The sequence below is a fragment of the Palaemon carinicauda genome, chromosome 7, assembly GCF_036898095.1.
Source record: "Palaemon carinicauda isolate YSFRI2023 chromosome 7, ASM3689809v2, whole genome shotgun sequence".
Classification (NCBI taxonomy): domain Eukaryota; kingdom Metazoa; phylum Arthropoda; class Malacostraca; order Decapoda; family Palaemonidae; genus Palaemon; species Palaemon carinicauda.
In genome coordinates, this window is record NC_090731.1 from 54,815,164 (window position 1) to 54,838,934 (window position 23,771).

General features: G+C 37.9%; 1 protein-coding gene across 1 annotated transcript in view; it reads left to right on the forward strand.

Annotated features, from left to right (window-relative positions):
- Positions 1-23,771, forward strand: part of LOC137644294 (glucoside xylosyltransferase 1-like) — a 58,845-nt gene that overhangs the window by 17,776 nt on the left and 17,298 nt on the right. The gene's annotated exons all lie outside the window — the stretch shown is intronic.

The following is a 23,771-nucleotide window of genomic DNA, read 5'->3' on the forward strand; positions in this document are numbered from 1 at the left end:
CAAAATTCCTTGTGGTGGAATGGTCCAAAATGGCTTTTAACTGGTGATTACCTCCAATCTTTAGCTACAGAAACTGTACATGTTAATGAAATTCTTTCAGAACCTAAGTTTGTACAACCTCCAGCCCCATTAATTGACATCTCACGTTACAGTAATTTAAGTAAGCTTAACGTATCATGAGGTCAATTTTGCTCTTTCTTAGTAAGTGCAGTAAAGGTTTTAAGTTTGTTGTTAACGAAATGAAGGCACTTGTCCTCCTTGAACAGAAGCAACATTTTTCTACTACCAGAATGTACCTCTGTGATAAGAATTCACATGGAGTGTCCATGGATATTAAGAATTTGTGTAATCAGTTAAACTTATTTGTTGATGAGGAAGACCTAATAAGGTCTCAGGGTTGCATGAAAAACGCTTCCATGTCTTATGATACTCAGTGCCCAATGTTATTGCCTTCCAGAAGTTATTTAACAGTATTGATAGTTGAGCATTTGCATAGACATAATCACCATTGTGGTGTCAATTCTGTACTGGTATTGTTGAGAGAAACCTTTTGGGTACCTAAAGCACGTCAAGTAATCAAATCGATTCTGTCAAAGTGTGTTTTGTTTCAGAAGTTAACTAAGAAACGGTTGTGTTTGCCTCCTCCCCCACCATTACCCATAGAACGAGTGAGATATGATAGACCGTTTCAATCAATAGGAGTTGATCATACTGGTGCTATTAATATTTTTGATCATGAGACTGGGTTAGAGGAGAAGGTCTTTGTGCGTCTATTTACCTGTACTACGAGCAGGGCAGTTCATTTTGAATTGACTCATTCCATGACTGCTTCAGATTTCCTACTGGCTTTTCGACGCTTTGTAGCATATCATTCTCTGCCGAGTCTGATTATATCTGACAATGGTCGGAATTTTGTTGGATTTAATTTCTATGGATGTACTCTAAGTGTATGTTTTGATTTAGAATTTTGGGTACAGTTGCATTATTTATAATTATGATTCTTCTAGGGGGAGAATGTCAAAAATTGACATTTATTCCCCTTGAATAAAAGTATTCTTAGTTTTAAGAGTGTTCGTTTTCTAATGTATTTCTCAGTTTCTATGAATATGTGTTTAAAATGTGATTATTTTACTCCACAGAAGTAGTTTTATTATATTAACTATATCAATGAGTTTGTATGAATTAGTATAATAATATTTAAAGTAATAAGCTAACTTTATTGCAAATTTTATCCATCTAGATCAGATAAAATGACGTAACATCCCATTGTTGTCAAACTTCTTCCTGTGGAGATTATATATGTTGTTTGATTATTGTAAGGGCACATGCCAGTAATTTAAACTTGCCTTCTGGACGAAACGCCTTTTTTTGTGTATGTTGGGTTACGATTAGAGCACTTGATGTTTATCTTTAAATTTGTGAAGAATTTTCTTCACTTCTTCTTTTAATCGTATTTTTAGCTCTCTTCTACTAATACTATAGCTACCCCTTAAACATTCTCTCCTACATCTAGTTTTCTTTAACGAACATAGGGAAGACGAATCTAAACTTAAACTTGTTGACAGTGGCGCACGCCATGCTCGTGACGTCACAGCGTAGATACGCACATCAGAGGGCCTTAGTGTAACCACGGCGTAGGTTGGTTCTTTCCTTAAACTACGTGGGTCGAGATTAAATTCCTAAACTGAATTTTAAATATAAATTTCAATACTGCTGAATTAATGCATCTTATATTTCTCAATACCAATTAAGGTTTGTTAATTTTAAGATGTATGCCCATCGCACCAGTCCATTGCTAATTAATCATTTAAAATATTAATTTTTAGAAAGCCAGAATAGGTAGGATTGTTGTGTATATAAACTCCCTTAGAGCAGCAAGATTTCTCTAAAGTATTCAGTACAAAATCCTGCCTCCTCTGCACTCCTTGCAACAATACATTGCCCTGTCCTGAAGTCCCGATATGGCACCCCCAATGGATTACCGTGCGCATCAAGCTCCTCACCTGTCTGGAAAGGTGAAACCAGGTGATCTCTTCGACCTTAGCGTCGAGGCCATTCACCAAGAAGCTGTCGTGACCGACTGACCGGCCCGGTCAGTATCCGTGCACCTCTGGCTCACCCCCATCCCCCTCTTCCAAAACGTGACTCACTAAGGAGTCCTGTGGCTGCCGGCTAGAGACAGTGAAGGAGTGGAACCTGGGAAACCTTAATTACCACAAACGAGGATTCTTGGGGTGAGCCAGTCAAGAGTGCAAAGTGCAAAGTGCGACCAGGTCAACAGCTATCACGGGCATAGGACTAATCTTCAAAGGAGTGCAGGTACTACATCAATGGCCATTTAGTTTTCCCCCATTTTTTATTAGCTTAGACTAATCTTAACTTTATAGGGAACCTGGTTTTTACACAATTCGGACTGTGTGCGGTGGGATTGTGTGTATATATTTTTCTTGGATATTACTTTCTGGTTTGAGACTAGCATAGTCTCTGGGTCACGTGGGCCACGTGCCAGACCCCATTTGATTTTTTATTGTTGCAGACCACGTGTCTAACCCATCATTTTCATTATTTGAATTACATCTCTTTTGATACCATTTTTTGTGTTGTTAAGATGTCCGTTTCTTTGATGTAAATTTGTGAATAAATCAATATTAGGTTAATTAAACCTTCTTAGTATTTTTGCTCCCTCATTTATTTAATGTTTAAACTGGGAATATTTGAAGAGTAAGTCTATAGGTGGTAACAGCGAGGAACTTTGCATTAATATATTTGCTTCGAAGGTAAAGATCCTTATCTTTAAACTTTTAAACTACTTTTCATCACTGCTCCCATTTTGGATTTTGTCTGATTACATTAACGTAAAATACCTGTCCAGCATTTCATTGGGGTAGCTGGGACGGAGCCGGAACAGAGCCTGAGAATGAGATGACTATAGACCTGACAAAGCTAGAGTAGGCCATAAATTATTGATATTTCTACGTGTGGAGTACTCCGGCCTCTGGACAGTAAATTTCCCTTTTGTATTTGAGAGTGATGGTTAGTGAATTGTGACGTAAAGTATTAGCAGGGTGTTTGTGCCCCGAGAGTAAGTGCTCATATCCTCCCCTGTTGAACTTTAAGTAACTGTTATAAGGAGACTTTCCCGGACTAAGTTCCCACTCAGAACACACACCATAAAAAATTCTCCACAAAATTGATGTTATGTTACGTAACCCTATAATTTTGTAGATCTGACAACTGTGCTACGCAATATACTCCTCCTGAGTTTTCTTCCAGGGTTGAAAGGTGAATCTAGGCCTCTTTGAGCAGTTGACTCCAAAAGGCAAGTAATCAGAAGATACTCTCCTGAATCCGCCATCATCACCTCGTGAACCATCGCATCATTGCAGCAATGTTCTTATAAGAATACTCTGTAACCCCGTTTGATATTTGTTTAATTTTTATCAAGTAACGTAATTTTTTTTCATTTGTGTTAATGTTAATGTTCGCTCTTTAACGTAACTCTGATGATTTTTGTTTGTGTGCTTTAAATATTAAATATATGTCAAACTTTTTAATTGAGTCTTTGTGAACCCGTGTGGCATCACCCCCAAAAGAATTGGTGCAGGAAATATAGTTTTGAATCAAAGGTAAAGTAAACGGCAGATGTCTTTTACATAAGTGTGTTTCTCAGTTATGTAACTTGGCCTCGTGCGAAGTTGGTGCACGAGGTTTTACAGGTAAAAAGGTTAATTAAGGTGGTTGTAAATTCCCCAGTATTTCACCACAACAATCATATCAATAAGAATACCAAATTCAATAAAATTATTGGCATTTCCTTGAATACTGATGGATGTACAAAATACTATTTATATACTAATTCAGATTGGGTTTATTAACATTTCTTCAGACTTAAGTGAAACATATTTGAATTCACAGCAAGAGGATCAACTAATTGCAGAGTTGTCAAGTGATAAGGGATTAGAACCCCTGCATAAAAGTAGCATAATGTTACATACATTTTTAATTGGTCTATAAACTACCATGGTAGATTTTCTTGGTGCGTAAAATTTAAATCCGTTTATTCAAAATATGTTACAGTACTTCTTTTCTCCTATCTTAAGAGGATATTATCCTTTGAGAGCGAAATGCTAACCACCCCCCCCCAACTCTTAACTTATCCTCTCTCGGAATATGAAAGAACGCAAGAGTCCAGTAGTGATGGTCATTTCTAAGAACGCAAGTGTCCAGTATTGATGGTCATTTCTACTATCTAAGCCTAGTCAAAATCATTAAGCCATATTTAGCTATTGCGATTAAGCCAAAACATTAATTAACTCCTTGATTTGCTTTGCTTTATTTCTAATAGACTTGACTATTTACATGGCTGCAGTGTCTGACTTCGTGATTATTCATGATGCATACTAGCTGCTAGTCTTATCAATTCCATTTTCCGAACTTTGCAAATTGTCGAACTTACCATATGATCATTTTGTTTTTCAGTTTAGCACAATCTATACATTTTGCTTATTGAGAGTTGCATTCCTTGGTGTTGTGATATCCTGAGAATTTTCCACAGACTTTATTATCTATCTAGAACTTATAGTCCTATGGAAGATGCACATACCTTGGACAGTGGAAGAAGGTGATCGCATGATAGCAGTCACGCATGCTCTACGTGCCCCATCGTAAAATAAACTTGTCTCCATTATCATGAACAGCCTTTCGAATTTGAGGTTCACATTTCCATGAAGTGGGCAGTCCTACCCAACGTCGATTTCTTAGATAACAGAATGATATTCTACTCGGCATTGGGAATTGATTGCAAATAGATATTGTATATAAGTTAAAGCATTTAATACATTGCCTTTTACCCTGCATACATTGCAGATCAATTTTTTACTTCTAGTTTTCAAATCTTTCTCTTTTCAGTTTTAGCAAAATTGAGGGCTACATTATTACAATAGATTCAGCAGTTATGCTCTTTTAAAATGTTTTCTTCGAAATTTGAAATTCAATTTGAAATAGATCTCGTATCAATAATTTGTATATCCCTAACACCTTTTCTTTTTCATCTCTTCTTTCAGTTATTTTAGCTGAAACATATGTGGATCTTAATAGATTACTAACTGATTAGATTTATCACCATAACTAATTGTCACATATTTTGAGCTGACAGTGTTTGTAGTTTTATCTTGATAACAGCAAAACTCTTCGCTAGATTATATCTGTGAGATTATCTACTTTTGGGCCGGTAGCCAGAAAAGAATTCGCTGAGTCAACAGGAACTCTCATAATCTGGCGAGAGAGAGAGAGAGAGAGAGAGAGAGAGAGAGAGAGAGAGAGAGAGAGAGAGAGATCCAGCTAAAGAGGAATGAGGCATCTTCATCAAGAGAGAGAGAGAGAGAGAGAGAGAGAGAGAGAGAGAGAGAGAGAGAGAGAGAGAGAGAGAGAGAGAGAGAGCAATGTAAAGTAGATGATATTCTAGCAACATGTAAGAGAAAGAAATGGACATTGACAGGGAATACAATGAGAATGGCCGATAATAGAAGGATATAAAAGAACCACAGAATAGGTAACTTGAGATTGCAAAAATAAATCTTTCATATATAAACAATAAAAACTTCAAAAACACAAGAGGATGAGAAATAAGATAGAATAGTGTTCCCGTGTGTACCCTCGAGCAAGAGAAATCTACCCTAAAACAGTGGAAGAATATGGTACAGAGGCTATGACACTACCCAAGACTAGAGAACAATGGTTTGATTTTGGAGTGGCCTTTTCCTAAAAAAGCAGCTTACCATAGCTAAAGAGTTTCTTCTATCCTTGGAAACAAGAAAGCAGCCACTTAAACCATTACAGTGCAGTAATTAACCCCTGGAGCGAATAAGAATTGTTTGGTAATATCATTGGTCTCAGGTAGCCTATATGAGGGCAGAGGAGAATGTAAAAAGAATAGGCCAGACTATTCGATGTATGTGTAGGCAAAGAAAAAGATTAGTCGTATGATTTGTATATTAATCATAGATTTTTTTTCTGCTTCAGTCCTACTTCATATTTAGATACTATACTTATGGTCACAATTTTCAACATAGAAATTGATGAAAAATATCTCTCCATTTATATCGAAAATAACGAAGAAAAAATTAACTTATGCATTTGACTTGTATCTATTTGTCAAACAGATCGATCTGCCTGAGAGAAATGGTACTCTTACGATAATTTCAATGTCCATTAAAAAAATTCTTTTCGTGTTCATAGGAATTGATAATTGACTGTGACGAAGGTTTCAGGTGTCCTCGCCACGTGAAGATGCTTGTTAAGTATGGGTCATCATGCTAGAATAATTTGAACACTTGATTATAATCTCGCGCATGTGTAGAGAGGATCCTGAGAACCAACTTATCATCAGGTGTTTATGTATCGCCATGATTAGCACAGTTGTACTTGTCAGAGACGCTCATACTAAGTTGGTTTGGTGTGAGCAAACAGACAAAAGTCTCCTACCATCCCCAAGCTCCGTTGGCCAACGTGGTTATGAGGACTGCTATACCCCAGATATAAATAAAGACATGTCTGAAGCCTTTGTCCTGCAGCGGACTAGATACAGCTGCATTTGATGTTGTTTGAGAGAGAGAGAGAGAATTATGTTATGTGAAAATAATTGTATATTTATGAAGGTATGAATTATATTTCAAAAGAATTTATACACACAACGCACTAACATACATGCACCCATATATATATATATATATATATATATATATATATATATATATATATATATATATATATATATATTTGGGCTCAGGCCATGTCGTCCTGATGGAAGTTCCTAATAGGTAGCTTTCTAGGGTATATTTGACTACAGTGATATTCCCAGAGAATTTTACCTTAAGGTATCCAGAATTCTAACTCCTGGAGCGAATATCCCTAAATAATCTCACAGGGATATCGCATAATATCAGAGGACGTATTCTTGACACGTCACATAGCTATCTTCACCCCGAACAGTATTAACGCTTCGAGGGGTTACAGTCACAAGAATCTGAAACGAGAATGAAAAGAGAGCCGCTCATAAGGCATCTCTCCTATTCCGTTTCTAGTGTGTATCTGATGAAGGCGGTAGCGCCCTCTTTATTCCTTTTCGTGTAGCTCTACTACTAGGTAATTTCCCTTGTGTTCTCTCGTTATTTTGGATTTAATTCAACATTTTGATGACTTCTCCGGCCTCTTTTGCCTGTGGAAAGTTGAGTATTATCTTTACTATGTATAAATGTAAGCTCTTGTTGTTTTGAATTAAATAAAAAATGATATTAACGTAAACAAGAGCTGTTGCCTACCGGAGGCATCGTGGATGATATCGCTCGCTCTTTATGGGTCATTTAGTTAGCTAGAGCGACGTTCCCGGTTTGTTGTGCTTTAATAATCTAGTTATTTATCTCCTCTAGGAATTCTTATATTATACCGTCAGTTTTTAGTTCGGTGATTTAGGTAACCGATCTTGCCCTTCGCGAGGCTTAGTAGCCTAGGTGTCTGTTCCTAGTACTTTGATGCATGATATAAGTTTTTCCGAGTGTTATATTATTGAAGCTATAGGCAAATATTTTATACATGTAAGATACTGTTGAATGTTTTTTCCAAGATTGTATACGAGAGAGTTTCGGTTAGGTAATCGATTCTCACCTTACCTAGTCTAGTAATCTAGGTACAGTAGTATACTTTCGCACATCCCCGATTGTTCTTTTCTCCTCCGGAGGCTAAGTTCAATCCCTCTCTCCCTCTGTAAGCCTTCGGCTTAATCCTAGTGGTTCTATCTGTATAATAATTCAGGTATAACTATTCCAGGATATGTCTGTCCTGACCTGATAACCAGAGTGACTGGTTTTTTGGGTTAGGGCAGAACATCTGAGTTTCTAGTCTGGGGTCTGCTTCTTCCTAGCATAGAAAATGAATCTCCTTTGCTAGGTTAGGGGCGGACACAGGAAGCTTTGCTTCCCTAGTCCATGTTGGAAGGATTCTGTAAGAGATGATTCCTTCCTCTAGTGGCCTAGCAGACTGTCCTGTGTTGTTTTTCTCGGGCTGGAGAATGAGTTTTCTCTGTTGCCCAGTGAAATAACTTCACCTAACTTTGTTCTGGTTGGGAGGAGGATAGCAAGTATTGCCAGTCTTCCTCCCTTTTAGACAACTCTAGGTTAGGATGAGCTTCCCTAACTGCTGAGTGTGTCTCTTTCTAGAACGAAGTCTATAGGACCCTTATCCCTTCCCCACCTCTCTTTCTTTTATTTTCTTTTGGCCGCAGTCCTACTTCCGTACCTAGTGTAGGTTAGGATGGAGGACCGGCTCAGCTCTCTGCCGGCTGGCATTACGTGTCGGCCGGCTGAGACCCTTTGTTCTTTGCAGAGTGAACCCCAGACCTCCCTTGGTCTCCCTTCCATGTCTGCCGGTAGAGCCCGGCAGGCTATGGATTCTTTGGAAGCCTGAATGCTACATTCTCCCCTTCCATAAGTTCACTCTTTCTGGATGGAAGGTCGTATGGCAATGCCGCCTTATAACCTTACATCCATACTGTTTCTCTGACTATTGTGTTGCACCCCTAACCCGGCTGCCGGCTTAACAGCCGACAGCCGGGCAGGTGGAGGTTCTCTGGTTCTTGGCTACTGTTGGCGGGCATGGGTATTATTACCTTTGCCTGCCGGCAGTAGAAACACAGCCTGAATCTGCTGGCCACTACGATTAGTGGCCGGCAGCCGGGTATTAGTGTTTTCAGCTGTCGGCTGGCAATGATTGCCGGCTGGCACACAGTCGCGAATCAGTGGGCTGCCGCCTATTAGTTAAAGATAGTATATCTTTGAACTATACAGGGGTAGATGCCGGCTGGCACGTGCAGGCGCACGCCAGCACGTACCGGCGCGTGCTAGCCGGCTCAACAGCATGCGATGTACAGTAGTTGCTATATTTGTAGTGTAGTACACACTGCATTAGCAGAAACTGCTGTACAGAGCTTGTGATAACACTAAAGTTCTTCATCATACTTAATGTTATCATGTAGAGCCTTTTGTTGAGACCGTACAATATATAGAAAGTAAGTTCTTTCTGTATTCTTTCTATCCCGTATATTAAAACTTTATCTCAAGGTTTGAACTACACCTTAAATTTCCGTTTAGGAAATTACATAATGTATTCTAGAATAGAATTAACCTTAGTTTTAATATCTCGGGAGGTTTCAGCAATTGACTGGACAGGAAATACAAGTATGTATCTTTCCTTCTTTCTTTTATAGCTTTTCTATATAAGCTAAATGTCTCAATATAAGTGAAAGCCTTCACTTGATACTCATGGATTTTTCTTCTCTTTACAGGAGGACCATCCGAAGTGCGGGAGTGTGTTCTGTAATGTCCGCAGTAAGAACTTCTGTGGACATCAACTTTGCAGGAGGCACGCACCATGCGCAGCCTCCAGAGGTGATCTCCGCTATTGGGACCCCCAGGTTTGTACAGTTTGTTTTAACCTGATTACCGAGGCTTTTGACGACCTTAAGTCGACGGAGTCAAGGGATGCTGCCAGGGAAATGTTACGATCCTGGGTGAGGGGTTTTCAGAAAAACACCTCAGGCCCCTACCTTCCAAATGAGAAGATGAGGGCCTACCTTTTCCCTAAAGCATTGGCTGATGCAATCATCCCCCAGCCTCAGGTGGAGATATCAACTGCCCAGAATCCGATAGATTCTGAAGTCTCGCCCGCCCTTCAAGTCATCCAATTGGACGATAGGATGTTGGAGGTGTCGGATTCTACTGAGAAGGACCTTCTAGGAGAAGGTCAGGAGGAGGAGCTGTTCCAGGCTCCTCAAGTAAAAGAGGAAGAAATTGACGAAGTGTCGGTTACATCGGTTCCGGACCCATAACCTGTTCCTTCTACATCATCTGCTATCCCAGATGAACTGGGAAGGACTCTTTCTTACATTGTTGAGATGATCCAACAAATTCAAAGGAAGAATGATGAGAAGGAAGCTGCAATGAAGCTGGAGATACGTAGACTTGCTGCATCACGTGGGCCCCAGAAGCGGCTCAGCGTGAAGGATCTTGCTTTGTGCTCGGATAACAATCCTTGGAGGTATGCCGAACACATGCCAATGACAACCGAGAAGATCGTGATCTCAGAAAAGTTGGGAGCAATTCCCCTGGAAGAAGTGGAATTTTGACCCAACAAAGATTCTTATCTGGACTGCTATGTCTGTCTTAGGAAGGAGCCAGCCTCAAAGGAGGAGACGGAGCCGAAGGAGGACATAGTTTTTTACCATAGTAAAGCTCAGACGTTACTAGCGAGCTTGATGAAAGAGAGGGGCTTCACTAACTCAAAGGTACCCGCCTTGAGTAAGAAGCTTCCCTCCTTTGTGGCCTCTCCTACCAGAGCCTTTCCCTTCCTGGAAAAGGGATATAAGGCAGCCTTAAAGTCGGAGGAGGCAGGGAACCCATGCCCCTCCTTGGAGGAGTGCAAGCCGTTATCTCTGACCTTGCCCTTGGACCAAGAAGACTGGAAGGACGTACACCTTACCTTCTCAGTCGGGAAGCTGGAAGCTGATATTGCTGAACGCCAGTTTGGTAAGGCACTTCCAAAACTGTCGGAGGTTCTCTTGCGTAGAGAGCAAGAGACAAAAGAAAGACTTGCGGCATCGATGTCGTTGCAAACGACACTAGAAACGATGGGAAGTGACCCCAAGAACCAGGACATGTTCATGGTTGTGCCAAAACCCATCTGGCCACAGTTACTAAGGACTTCTATAGCTTTATTAAAGCTACGAGAGCCTGTAGAGAGATCGTGTTCGCCTCGGCTGCGGTGAGGCACGAACTGAGGAAACTGATTTCTTCTCGTATTTGGGGTAAAGACTCCTTTCCCAATGAAGTGGTTAAAGAGGTAGTAGACAAGGCCGCCACAGAGAATAGGAACCTTCTCAAAAAGAGAAAGTCTTCTCCGGATGAGGGTCCCCAACCCAAGAGGAAGACAAAAAGGCCTAGGCCATCCTCTCGGCCGGCTAAGCCATACCGACAGCAACATCTACAACAACTTCCTGTGACCGCGGTGCCTCAGATAGTGGCACAACCTCCAACCACGTACCAGCTGGTACCTCAACAAGTGGTGACACAGTTGCCAGTTTTTAACCCAGCCTTCGAAAGGCAGACTTCTTCCTTTCATTTGAGAGCTAGAGGAACAGCCAGAGGTTCTTCTAGACGCCCTTCAAGAGGAAGGGGATACAGGGGAGGACGCGGTCAAGGAGGCAAGGTCTCAGGTCCACAACAGCAGAAGTGAGATACTTCCAGTAGGAGGGAGACTACAGCTATTTAGGGATCGCTGGACCTTCGATCCCTGGGCCCACAGCCTAATTAAAAATGGACTAGGTTGGAGCTGGAGCAGTCCTCCACCTCAATTTCCTCAATTCTTCCAACACTCATCCCCCGTTCTGGAAGAATATGTCCGAGAACTCTTAGACAAAAGAGTAATCCGGAAAGTTAAGTCCATAAAATTCCAAGGAAGGCTGTTTTGTGTTCCAAAGAAGGACTCAGAAAAACTCAGAGTCATTCTACACTAGTCGCCACTCAACAAGTTCATAGTGAACTACAAGTTCAGAATGCTCACGCTTCAGCACATAAGGACCCTACTGCCCAGAAGGGCATATGCTGTCTCTATAGACTTGTCTGACGCTTATTGGCACGTTCCAATTAATCGTCACCTCTCCTCCTACCTAGGCTTCAAGTTACATAGAAAACTTTACGCCTTCAGAGCCATGCCTTTCGGGCTAAACATAGCCCCAAGGATTTTCACGAAACTCGCAAACGCAGCCGTCCATCAATTACGCCTAAAGGGGGTCCAAGTAGTAGCCTACTTGGACGACTGGCTGGTGTGGGCAGCATCCAGGACAGAATGCATGCAAGCTTCTAAGATAGTGATCCAGTTCCTGGAACATCTGGGATTCAAGATCAACATCAAAAAGTCTTGCCTTTCTCCAGCTCAAAAATTTCATTGGTTGGGAATCCACTGGAATTTGGAGTCACATCGACTTTCCATTCCTAGTAAGAAGAGGAAAGAAATAGCAGGATCTGTCAAGAGACTATTGAAATCCAAACGGATATCAAGACGCGAACAGGAGAGAGTGCTGGGCTCTCTACAGTTTGCTTCGATAACAGATCCAGTGCTAAGAGCACAGCTTAAGGATGCAACAGGAGTCTGGAGAAGATACGCATCAAACGCGCGAAGAGATCTAATAAGACCACTACCGACTCGACTGCGAACGCTTCTCAAGCTGTGGTCCAATGCCAAGTAATTGAAGAAATCAATACTTCTTCAACCTCCTCCCCCGTCAGTAACTATCCACACAGACGCTTCAAAGGAAGGCTGGGGAGGTCACTCTCATCAGATGAGAGTCCAAGGAGCTTGGTCCAATCTTTTCAAGTAATTTCACATCAAGTTTCTAGAAGCCATGGCAGTACTTCTGACACTAAAGAAAGTTTCTCCTCGCCACTCGACCCACATAAGACTGGTTCTGGACAGCGAGGTGGTAGTGAGATGCCTGAATCGACAAGGGTCGAGGTCACCTCAAATCAACCAAGTGATGTTGGCCATATTCCGTTTGGCGGAAAGGAAGAAATGGCACCTGTCAGCAGTTCACATTCAAGGGTTCCGCAATGTGACAGCGGACGTTCTATCCAGGTTTACACCTATAGAGTCAGAATGGTCCCTTGACGCAGGATCGTTCTCCTTCATCTCGAGTCAAGTCCCAGAGCTGCAGATAGACCTCTTTGCGACGAAAGAAAACAAGAAAATAGATCGTTACGTATCCCCATACGAGGATCCGCTAGCGGAGGCAGTGGACGCTATGTCCCTGGACAGGAACAGATGGTCCAGTATTTATCTGTTCCCTCCGCACAGCCTCCTTTTGAAGGTCCTCGATAAGCTGAGGTCCTTCAAAGGGAAAGCAGCAATAGTGGCCCACAAGTGGCCAAATAGTGTGTGGTTCCCTCTGGCATTGGAACTACGACTAAAATTCGTACCGCTACCGGATCCATCCCTGTCTCAGCGAGTACAGAAGTCGACTGTCTTCGCTTCATCACAGAAAACACGGAACCTACATCTCATGATTTTCTCTCCTTAACGATGAGAAAAAGATTCGGTGTTAAAAGTCAGTTCAGACTTTTGGAGGAAACCAGAAGACATTATGAGGCTCCAGGGAAGAAACAGATATCCCTTGTCAAGGCGAAGAAACCAAAAGAAATCTAGACAGATTCCTATTTATCATTCTTCATTCACCTTCATGGGCAAGATTTAGCAGCCAACACAATTCTTTTGTTCAAGTCTGCCTTGACAAGACAGATACCATATGCCTTACAGGTCGACCTTTCTAACGACGTTCTTAATGAACTACAAAGGCCCATGCTAGGCTTAGCCCTTCAGCGCCTCCAGGACCCTTTGCATGGTCAGTAGATATGATTCTTCATTGTGTATAAATAATGAACAATGAGGAATGTGCTTAGAGGGCCTTGAATTTTAAGTCATATTTCTGCTTGTACTCGCTTTTGGGGCCAGAGTTAGTGAAATAGTGGCTCTCTCTAGAGAGGAAGGCCACGTCCAGTTCTTGGAGGGAGAACTGAATCTATTTCCAGACCCAACGTTTCTTTCCAAGAACAAGCTACCCACCAACAGGTGGGGTCCCTAGAGAATCTGCCCTTTGAAGGAAGATGCATCTCTATGTCCAGTGGAGTGCCTAAGGTCTATCTTCATAGAACTTCAGACTTTATGGGAGGACAGCTGTTCAGAAGAGAAACCCTGGGTTCAAAGTTTTCTATAACTAAGGGCGAAACTCACCCGTGTTATTTGCAGAACGGATCCAGACAGTACACCAGTTAGTCACGATCCGAGGAAAGTTGCCTCTTCCATAATATTTCTTTAATTATATGGACTTTGAACATCCTTGTTTGTACACCGGCTGGTAGTCACCCAAGGTGTTCTTTATGCACTAGGCGAAGCTAGTGGAGCAACTTAAGAATTCTGTGGTAGCAGCAGGTAGAATTTTTTAACCTTCTGTTTTAAATCTGCGAGGAACAGTGTAATTAATTTGGGACGATTAATTAAGAGGGTGCGTGTGTAGTCACTGTATGTTACTACACACTGAGCGATAGGCCACGAAAGTGTCCTTACGAACTGTTCCATTGTCGTCGGTGAACTATAGCATAATGCGGACACTTGTGCCAAGCGTTTTTTACGCTAGTGTAAATTAACAGTATACGGACTATATCTTTATTATTAATAATTCAATTGAAGTGGTAAATCTGTTTCCTAGTAGACGAAACAATATTTGCTGTTGACTGTTTTTCTTTATGCTATGACGCATATCATCCACGTTTTATAAATTTTATAAATGTTGATCTGATATGTACGTTTATTGAATTTTAATAAACTAGTTCATTTTATTAGAAATGTACTGAGCATTAAGATTAAAATATGGATATTTTTATCACGGTATGTCTTTTAAGACTGTTCCCTGATTCAAGCAAAAGTCCTTATACAAACTTTGCTTTATATTGTATAGGGCGAGACCACTATACAAGCTTGTCATTTTGTCATCCATAATTATTATGTACTCCTTGAGACTTTTTCCAGAGTCTAGTACGACTCTTCCCTGTAGGGGGCAGGAAGCACTAACATAGTTCATGCTTAGATGAAATGATATATGACGGTAACATCATAGGTCTCTAGGTCTAGACGGATCAGGAAAATACTTTCTTGAGAGTATGGCACTGATTGAGAATCCACAGATACAGTAATGCTCTGGTAAACTTCCATCAGGACGACATGGCCTGAGCTCAAAAAACGGATTTTGAGTGAAGCGAAAAATCTATTTTTGGGTGAGGTAGCCATGTCGTCCTGATGGACCCGCCCTTCCTTTTATTGTAAAAGGGCATATTAACCCCTCCCTATAATACAGTATCTGTAACACCTCGTATATCGCTACAAGGAATAAAGAGGGCGCTACCGCCTTCATCAGATACACACTGGAAAGTGAATAGGAGAGATGCCTTATGAGGAGCTCTCTTTTCATTCTCTGGGAATATCACTGTAGTCAAATATACCCTAGAAAGCTACCTATTAGGAACTTCCATCAGGACGACATGGCTACCTCACCCAAAAATAGATTTGTCGCTTTGCTCAAAATCCGTATATATATATATATATATATATATATATATATATATATATATATATATATATATATATATATATATATATATATATATATATATATATGAATCTATATTTATATATACACACAATTATGTATGCATAAATGTACATATACATATTTCTTAAAATTGATTTGACGTCTAAAGACGATTCGTCAATATTCCAAGTAAGGATGCCGGTGAAATTAAAAGGAATTAACCTTTCTTGTCGAATGGATGCTCTGTTTTTCTTCTGAGATCGATGAAGAACTAACAATGAGGTACGGAGTATATTTGGGACGTTTCTTAACATGCAACTAAAAATCTTTTTGGAGGAATTGTAAAACTGTATTGTCTTATCAGCTTTGTATGGAAAAAATACAGTATATTGCCACAGGCAAAAATACATTATAATATAAAGAATGAAGTAGAATATCAAGTAGTAGGTAAAATTTGCAAAGATATAAAAAAGGCATTTTTCTTTATTTTATGCAAGAATTTGTAACGAACAGTGAAAATTTCAAACAGTAAATTTCAAACAAATATTTCCATGAAATTCAGATTTATTTCATTGACGTCTATGAGCTGTCTCCTGTGTTCCTTTGGATTGGATTTTATTGGATTAATAAATTAAGCTATACGAGACGTTGGGGACAGCGATACCTTTCAGCCCCAATATGTATTTCTGGTCAGTTTTAGAATTTGATTTTGTTGATTCTGCATTATCATAATAAATACGACCTTTTACTTAAAATCAAATTAAAATAGAAAATATGAATACATCAATGATTATACAAAAAAAGCTTCACAAGGTGGATGGAGAGTTGGAATGGATTGAACATTCATGTCGTCGCAAACAAAATTTAGTAACGAATGCAAGATTTGTGGAAATGCAAAGTGCTGCATTTGGGGGGGGGGGGGGGGGGGGGGGGCGGGTATGAGTGTAAAACGGATATTTCTTTTTAAAAAGGAACAATACTGTCATATATTCTGCAAGATTTTAAGATGTTGCAAGTTGTTTAAAAACAGTAATGTTGCAATAAAAGCAAATTTTGTTTTGTTAGTCACTTTCACTGTGTTTGGAAATCAAGAAGAACTTTATTGAGAGTGTAGAAGAAACTACTGAGGAAAAGAAGAATGGGATGAAAAAATTGAGATTCATGGAAGGAAATGACCAACATCATTACGTCAGTGAAAGGAAATGGATAAGGCAATCCTTGTAATGAAGGCAACATTAAAATAATATGCTCAAGCTAAAAGCAAATTTTTTGGGGAAAATACACATATGATGTGTGTGACCTATGCAAAGAAGAAGGAGACAATGCAGAACATTTATTTTCATGGCCAAAATTAGGACAGTTGATGAAATAAGACATAACTGCAGGCATGATGCAAAATACGAGCAGGAATCTTATTGTATAGATAAGTAAGACTATGCATATGAAAGAAGAATTTAAAAAGTACAAACTTACCAAAATAGGTTTCCAAAACTGATGATAGCAACGTGTTATCCCAACTGATTTCAATGTAGAATGGGATATAAGTAAAGATTGAGAATTTTATTAATAATGTTGCAATGGTACAGGTAAAAACGCTTGATTACATTAATAAGTTTAGGCTTAGAAGCTTTGCACCTGTTAATTGTGTGATAGAGTGCACACAAACTTATTTTGCGGAATGAACAGTTAGGAACCAGGAATCAGAGGACTAGTTTTATCGTTTCCTCATTGCAGTCAGTCTAACTGATCTTTGCAGGATTTTTTTTTTCTCATTACCAAAGGCTCATCATCATCAAACGTGTTACTGTTTTTCAAGTTGCATTTGCTGTTATTGCTGCAAGTAATGCTTTTTGATAACAACATACATACTATAGCAACACTAATATGAATATGTTGACTTATGTAAGAGATGTTTGGCACCAGTTATCAGAAACTCGTTTTCATAAGATAGATCAAGACTAAGAAATTTAGATTTTTTCTCAGCACTAAGAGCATTTTAGTCTTTAAGATATCAGTTTTGTGATATCTGAATTTCATATCACTCGAGGATGTAAAAGATATATAAGAATGTTGATAATCTATGAAGAAAATGAACATGATATCGGAAAAGGATCTTACGTCATCATAAATGAGCACTTAAAATAATTCAATAATATCACATATCCTTAACAAATTGATATTTCTAGATACAATTAATTTACAATTATAGGATGGCTTTGCTTTCATAAAAAATATGAAATAATGGGAGGTTACTAAAAATGAGTGGAATAGGAAATTTTATGTTTTATTAAGTAAGTTGTTCAAAGAAATAAAACCAATAACGCCAACAAGAATGCTATAATCTAATAAGAATATATTGACTAATTATTGTAATTTTCCGATAAACATCTAATCATTAGGTACAGTTGATCATAAAAATATTCTTTTAGACTTAACTTTGTATATTCATGAAGCTTAATCACTAGGGGTAGAAAAAATTACGATTAGCGTTTATGGTAATGATTGGTGTAAAATATACGACAAACGCGTAGAAAGAATTAGACTTAGTTCTCGTAGTGAAGTGAGAGGATACTGATCATTTCGACTAGCTTGGGAATTTAGTTCAGGTATCTATTGAATCAGATTGAGAAGTTACAGCCAGTGGAGAATGAATGGAATATAATTTGGACATCTTGGCCCTAAGTGAAACACGTTGCAAGGGGATTGGTAAAGAAATCTTAGACTAAGGGAATATATATATATATATATATATATATATATATATATATATATATATATATATATATATATATATATATATATATATATATATATATATATATATGCATATGTATATGTATGTATATTTACTGAAGATGAACAAATGGAGTTGGAATAGAAGGGGTAGGAATGATGATGACACCAAGAGCAGAAAAGGCATTAACGGAATGGAGAGCTGTAAGTAGTATATTGTTACTTACAAATTTTAAATCCAAGCAGTGTAATATGAGTATTATAATTTGCGATGCACCAACAAATTATTCCCCTGAAGAAAGAAAGATGAATACTTTGAAGAACTGCAGAGCGTAATAGATGAGATTCCAGAGAGGGAAAATTGTGATGGGTGACCTCACTCCTAAAGTTGGAAGGAATAATCAAGGTATAAAGAATGTGATAGCTGTTGAGGGTCTTGGCGAAGCTGAAAATGAAAATGGAGCACGTTTTATAAGTTTTTTGTTCAACAAACAATCTTGTTATTGGAGGTACTCTTTTCCAGCACAAGGTCATCCACAAATATACATGGACTTCACCATGTGGCAATTGCAACAATCAAATACTAGTAGATCACATAGCTGTTGATTAAACGAGAAGGCGGACTCTGAGAAATATAAGAAGCTATAGAGGTACAGATATTGGGAGTGATCACCAGCTTATTGCCACACTTAGAGCACTCAGCAGAAAAGTAGATAAAATACTTAGTTTTAATACAACTAAGTTTCTAAAAGATAAGCACAGAGAAACCTTTGCAATAGAATGTAAGAATCGATTTGCAGTCTTGGAGACTTTAAGAGACGAAGAGAAAATAATTAATGAAGAATAGTGTGAAATTAAGAACATATATCAGTCAGTTGCCGGTGAAGTTTTTGGGACATGCAGTTACAAGAAGAAAACCGTGGGTGTCAAATGATACTTGAGATACTACAAAAAGGAAACAAAGACATGAATTGATTGTTGAGAGTTTCCGAGGAAGTAATGAAAATTACAAGGTAGAGCATGCTAAGTATTCCAGTATTGATAGTGACGTCGAAAGAAAAGCCAGGAAGGACTGGAGAGAATAATATTTAGACAGGAAAGCAGATGAGGCTGACAAAGCTATGAATTCATGGAGTGGGTATGGTGTAAGAATTACTCATAGAATTATTAACGAAATCTATACTGGGGACAAGAGAAGAGGCATATACCCATCAAAAAGAGAAATGGATCTGTTATAGCAACAGAAGATGAAGAGACAACGGTGGATGGAACATTTTACTGAGGTCATGAATTGGAGATATGAAGGGAATAATTTGATTAATATACCTGAAACTAAGGATCGATGTGCCCATAAATGAATTCAGTGTGTTTGAAGTTGAAGCTATCATTTAAAAACTCAAGAGATGGAAAGCCCTGGATACGATAGAATAACTGCTGAGATGATTTTCGCTGAAAATGAAGTGACTTACAGAATATTTACAAGATTATTTTGTAGAATATGGCATGAAGAGGCAAAACCTGATGAATGGGAGCTAGGAGTATTGCTGAAAATGGCAAACAAAGGAGATGTGACTGATTCCAATAATTAGAGGCATAACACTTACGTCAGTTACCATGAAACTATACAGTGGGCGCATTTTAAAGAGACTAGAGAGAAAGATTGATGAAAAGCTGAGAGATGAACAAGCAGGATTTCAAAAAGGTAGAAGTTGTACCGACCAAATTTTCATTTTGAGACATATTGTACAGTAATGTGTAGAATATAAAAGTCCTCTCACGATAACATTTGTGGACTATAAAAAAGGCTTTAATAGTGTGCACCGGCCAATTTTGTGGAGAGACCTGTATTATTATGGAATTCCTCTTAAATATGTAAATTAGATTAAGTATCTTCATGAGCATAACAAGTGCAAAGTTAATATTAATGGAGTCCTATCAAATGAATTTCCAGTAAACGGTGGAGTACTCCAAGGGAATGTGTTGTCACCTATGTTGTTTATCCTCCTCATGGATTCTGTATTACATAGAACAGTTGGGGATAGCGGAGAAGGATTAGACTGGATTGGTAACAGGAAATTAGCAGACCTAGGGTATGCTGATGATGCTGTCCTTATTAACCAAACGCCATAGGACTTGCAAAGCTTGCTTATCAGAATGCATGAAATATCACAGGGTTAGGTTCAAGATAAATAGAAAAAATAGAGATGATGAGATGGAATATGCAATGGAAGATAAAATATCATTTGAAGGAGAAAGGATTAATGAGGTGGAATCATCTAAATATTTAGGAACTATGATTTCTAATATAGGGTCTTTAGAATTTGAGTTTAATGAAAGAATAAAAATAGACAATCAGACAATGGCTAGGTTAAGTAAAATTTGGAAATCAAATCTCCTGAAACTACATATAAAAATCAGGCTCTATATCATTTTAGTGAGATCGGTTTTGCTATAAGGACATGAGTCAAATTTTTTTTAGATTTGAGAACAAAACCCTCAGAAGAATATTAGGAGTTAAATGGCAGGACAGGATTAGAAATGGAACTTGAATAGAAGAGAGATTACTCAAGTGCCATATGTGGATGAGATCATTGTGAGGGGTAGATGGAGATGGTTTGGGCATGCTCTTTGCACTCCCCAAGAGAGAATAATTGACCAAGCATTCAAAAGGCTCCACAAGGGACTAGAAGAGTTGGAAGACCCAGGCCTACATGACTGAGGACTATGAAGCGTGAAGCTCAAGATAGAGACGACTGGCGAAATCTAACTGAGGCTCTTTGCGTCAATAAGCATAGGAGGAGATGATATATATATATATATATATATATATATATATATATATATATATACTGTATATATATATATATATATATATATATATATATATATATATATATATATATATATATATATATGTGTGTGTGTGTGTGTGTGCGTATATATATATATATATATATATATATATATATATATATATATATATATATATATATGTGTGTGTGTGTGTGTGTGTGTGTGCGTGTGTGAGCGTGCTTGTATATGTGTGTGTATCTTTATGAAAGCTTATCTTTTTCCTTAATTTAATTGAAAATATATAGACAACGGCTTATTTGCGTAATAAAAAGATATACATACAATTAGTGTAGAGCAGCCATAAAAGAAATATTACATTATCATAAGCCACTAAAAAAATGTTATTACCCACTGTTATTACCATTACTAACGAAATCTAAACGCAATCTAATTTTTTAAGATAAGAAATGGCCCGGTTGAAGATGGTCTATCGCCCCCTAGCAGTCGCAATGGGTCTACTTCTGACTATTACTTATCTTGACGGATTGCTCGCAGGCCGAGAGAAATCAGGCAAAGTTAAAGGTGACAATCTTTTATGATCATTGCTTTTCTGTCGACAATTCTTTTCCTCTTTCTGTTATAGATTTTTTACGGTTTTTATTTTACATTAAAAGAAATGACCTTGTACATGTTTTACGGTATTTTTTTCATTCTTTTAATTTAGATTTATTTTTATTTTGCAAACAATCACATTATTTATCAGCTGCTGCTCATTCTCATCAAATTCAAGGTTTCACTGCCAAGATAAATTCAGGGTTGTGGTGGTCTGCCAGACTGGGGTTCGAGTCCCTCTCAAGCTGGATAGTTTCTTGTAGCTCAACATCCTTGTGAGCTAAGGAGCGTGGCTGAGGTGTTGGTTTGGCGGAGCTTATACACTAGGTCTATCTGATGAGTCATCAGCAGCCATTGTCTATGCCTCCCTGGTCCTAGCTTGGTTGGAGATGGGGCAAGATAACAACATTAGAACACAATAATAGAATAAGAAAACTAACAGAATTCTTTTTTTAATCTAAACTGCTGTGTGAAGTCTAACGAATATTTACCCATAACCTTATTTTTTTTTTCTATCAAAGCTGTTGCAGTACAATCGTTTTTTTTCTATTAGAGATATCGAAGTGTAATAATTTCTTTTACCTCTTAGATCTGTTACAGCATAGCTGTTCTTTTCTATCAGAGGGTTGTAGAACAACTATTTTTTTTTATATTATTGTCACAGTATAACTATTTCTTTTTCTTTTGGAGTCATTGTGATTTAACTGTCATTTGCAATTGGAGCTGCCATATTATAACTATTCCTTTTTCTTTTGGAGCTGTTGCAATAAAACTGTTTTTTATTAGAGATGTCGTATTATACCTATTTCTTCTTCTTTTGGAGTTGTTGCAATATAACCGTCTTGCTTCATTAGAGGTGTTGTAGTATACGTGGCTTTTTCTATTTGACCTGTAACAGATATTTCAATTTTTTGGACCTGTTGCAGTATAACAGTTTTGTTTCATTAGATGTGTCGTTGTATACGTGGATTTTTATTTGAGCTGCCACCGTATATATATATATATATATATATATATATATATATATATATATATATATATATATATATATTTTTTTTTTTGAGCTAGGGTTGTATAGGATGTTGGTTCAGCTTAGCCCGAGGTATTCACAATGCTATAGTTACCAAATTGATTTGTGAATAGAATTTTGTCGTCTGTAATTTTATTTCTTTATGGGGGTGGCGAGGTAGTAATCATAAAACTAATTAGGGTAATTAGATATTGTAAGAAACATGTGTTAGAATCTTAATGAGCAATATCTATCTCCAATATTCGTTTTCACCACTTGGTATATGATGGGTGTTAACTGTTACAGCTGATCATAATTTTTCATAATTGTGGCGTTATAATTTTTTTTTTTTTTTTTTTTTTATACTGAACATGATGTTTTCTGACTTATTTTCAGCTAGTCAGAAATCCTGCTTTAGATTACACACAACTTCTCAACTACAGTACACATACATACTGAAACTTTTAAACCCATCTTTTTCAGATGCAATTGAAGACACTAAAATATGCTATGCAGTGAAGAGTACAGTCTGAGCTTATGTCATCTATATGATACGCTCGTTAGAATAAAGGAGTCTATATGTTGCCTTGCACTGCATTTTGTTTTGTTCAGCATACGCTCCCTCGGTGGGAAAATAGCAAATGGAAAAACAAAAAATAACTTTCTGGAAGTTAAAAGAATTATCGCTGTGATCGATATTTCATGTAATGTTGAAAGTTTCCTTCCCGTTCAAAACATTTACGAAATATTTAGCATTGCCAAATAGTGTGAAAGGTTTCTTTCACAGTAATTGACGTCAAAATATTTTGATTTTGATATTCATGGTCGACTGAGTGAAATGAGGTTCTGAAGTTTCCTTAAAAGCATGGCAAGTTTTTGAGAACTAAGTTTATAAGACTCCATGAAGGGACTCGGGGAAAAAAGATTTGTGAGTGCCTGGACTTTTGTTTAAGATGTTTTCCATTTATGGATCCTTTTAAATTAGTATTGATATATTTTTAATGAGATTATTATGAATTTTTAATTATTAGTTAATATCTTATAGGTTTTATTTATTGAATGTTTAGATTATCTATTATCATGATTTATTTTGTTTTGTGATTATTATGAATACTTTATTCATTTTATGTATGGTTATTGTATCTATTCTTTTTTACTCCACTCACTACGGAATAACGCCCTTTATAACTAGCAATTATCCAATTCATCATCATAAAAGTGTCTTCGGGTTTGTTCACTTAGATTTGTCTGATTTTATTTTGTGGTACAATAAAACAAGAAAGAATTAATTTCTTTAACTGATAAAGACAACAGCAAGAAACATTCCTTATTTTCAAGGCATTTGAAATACATAAGTGTGATTAAGTTTATTTCATTATTTCCTTTCCTCACTGGGCTATTTTCCCCTTTTGGAGCCCCTGGGCTTAGAGCATCTTG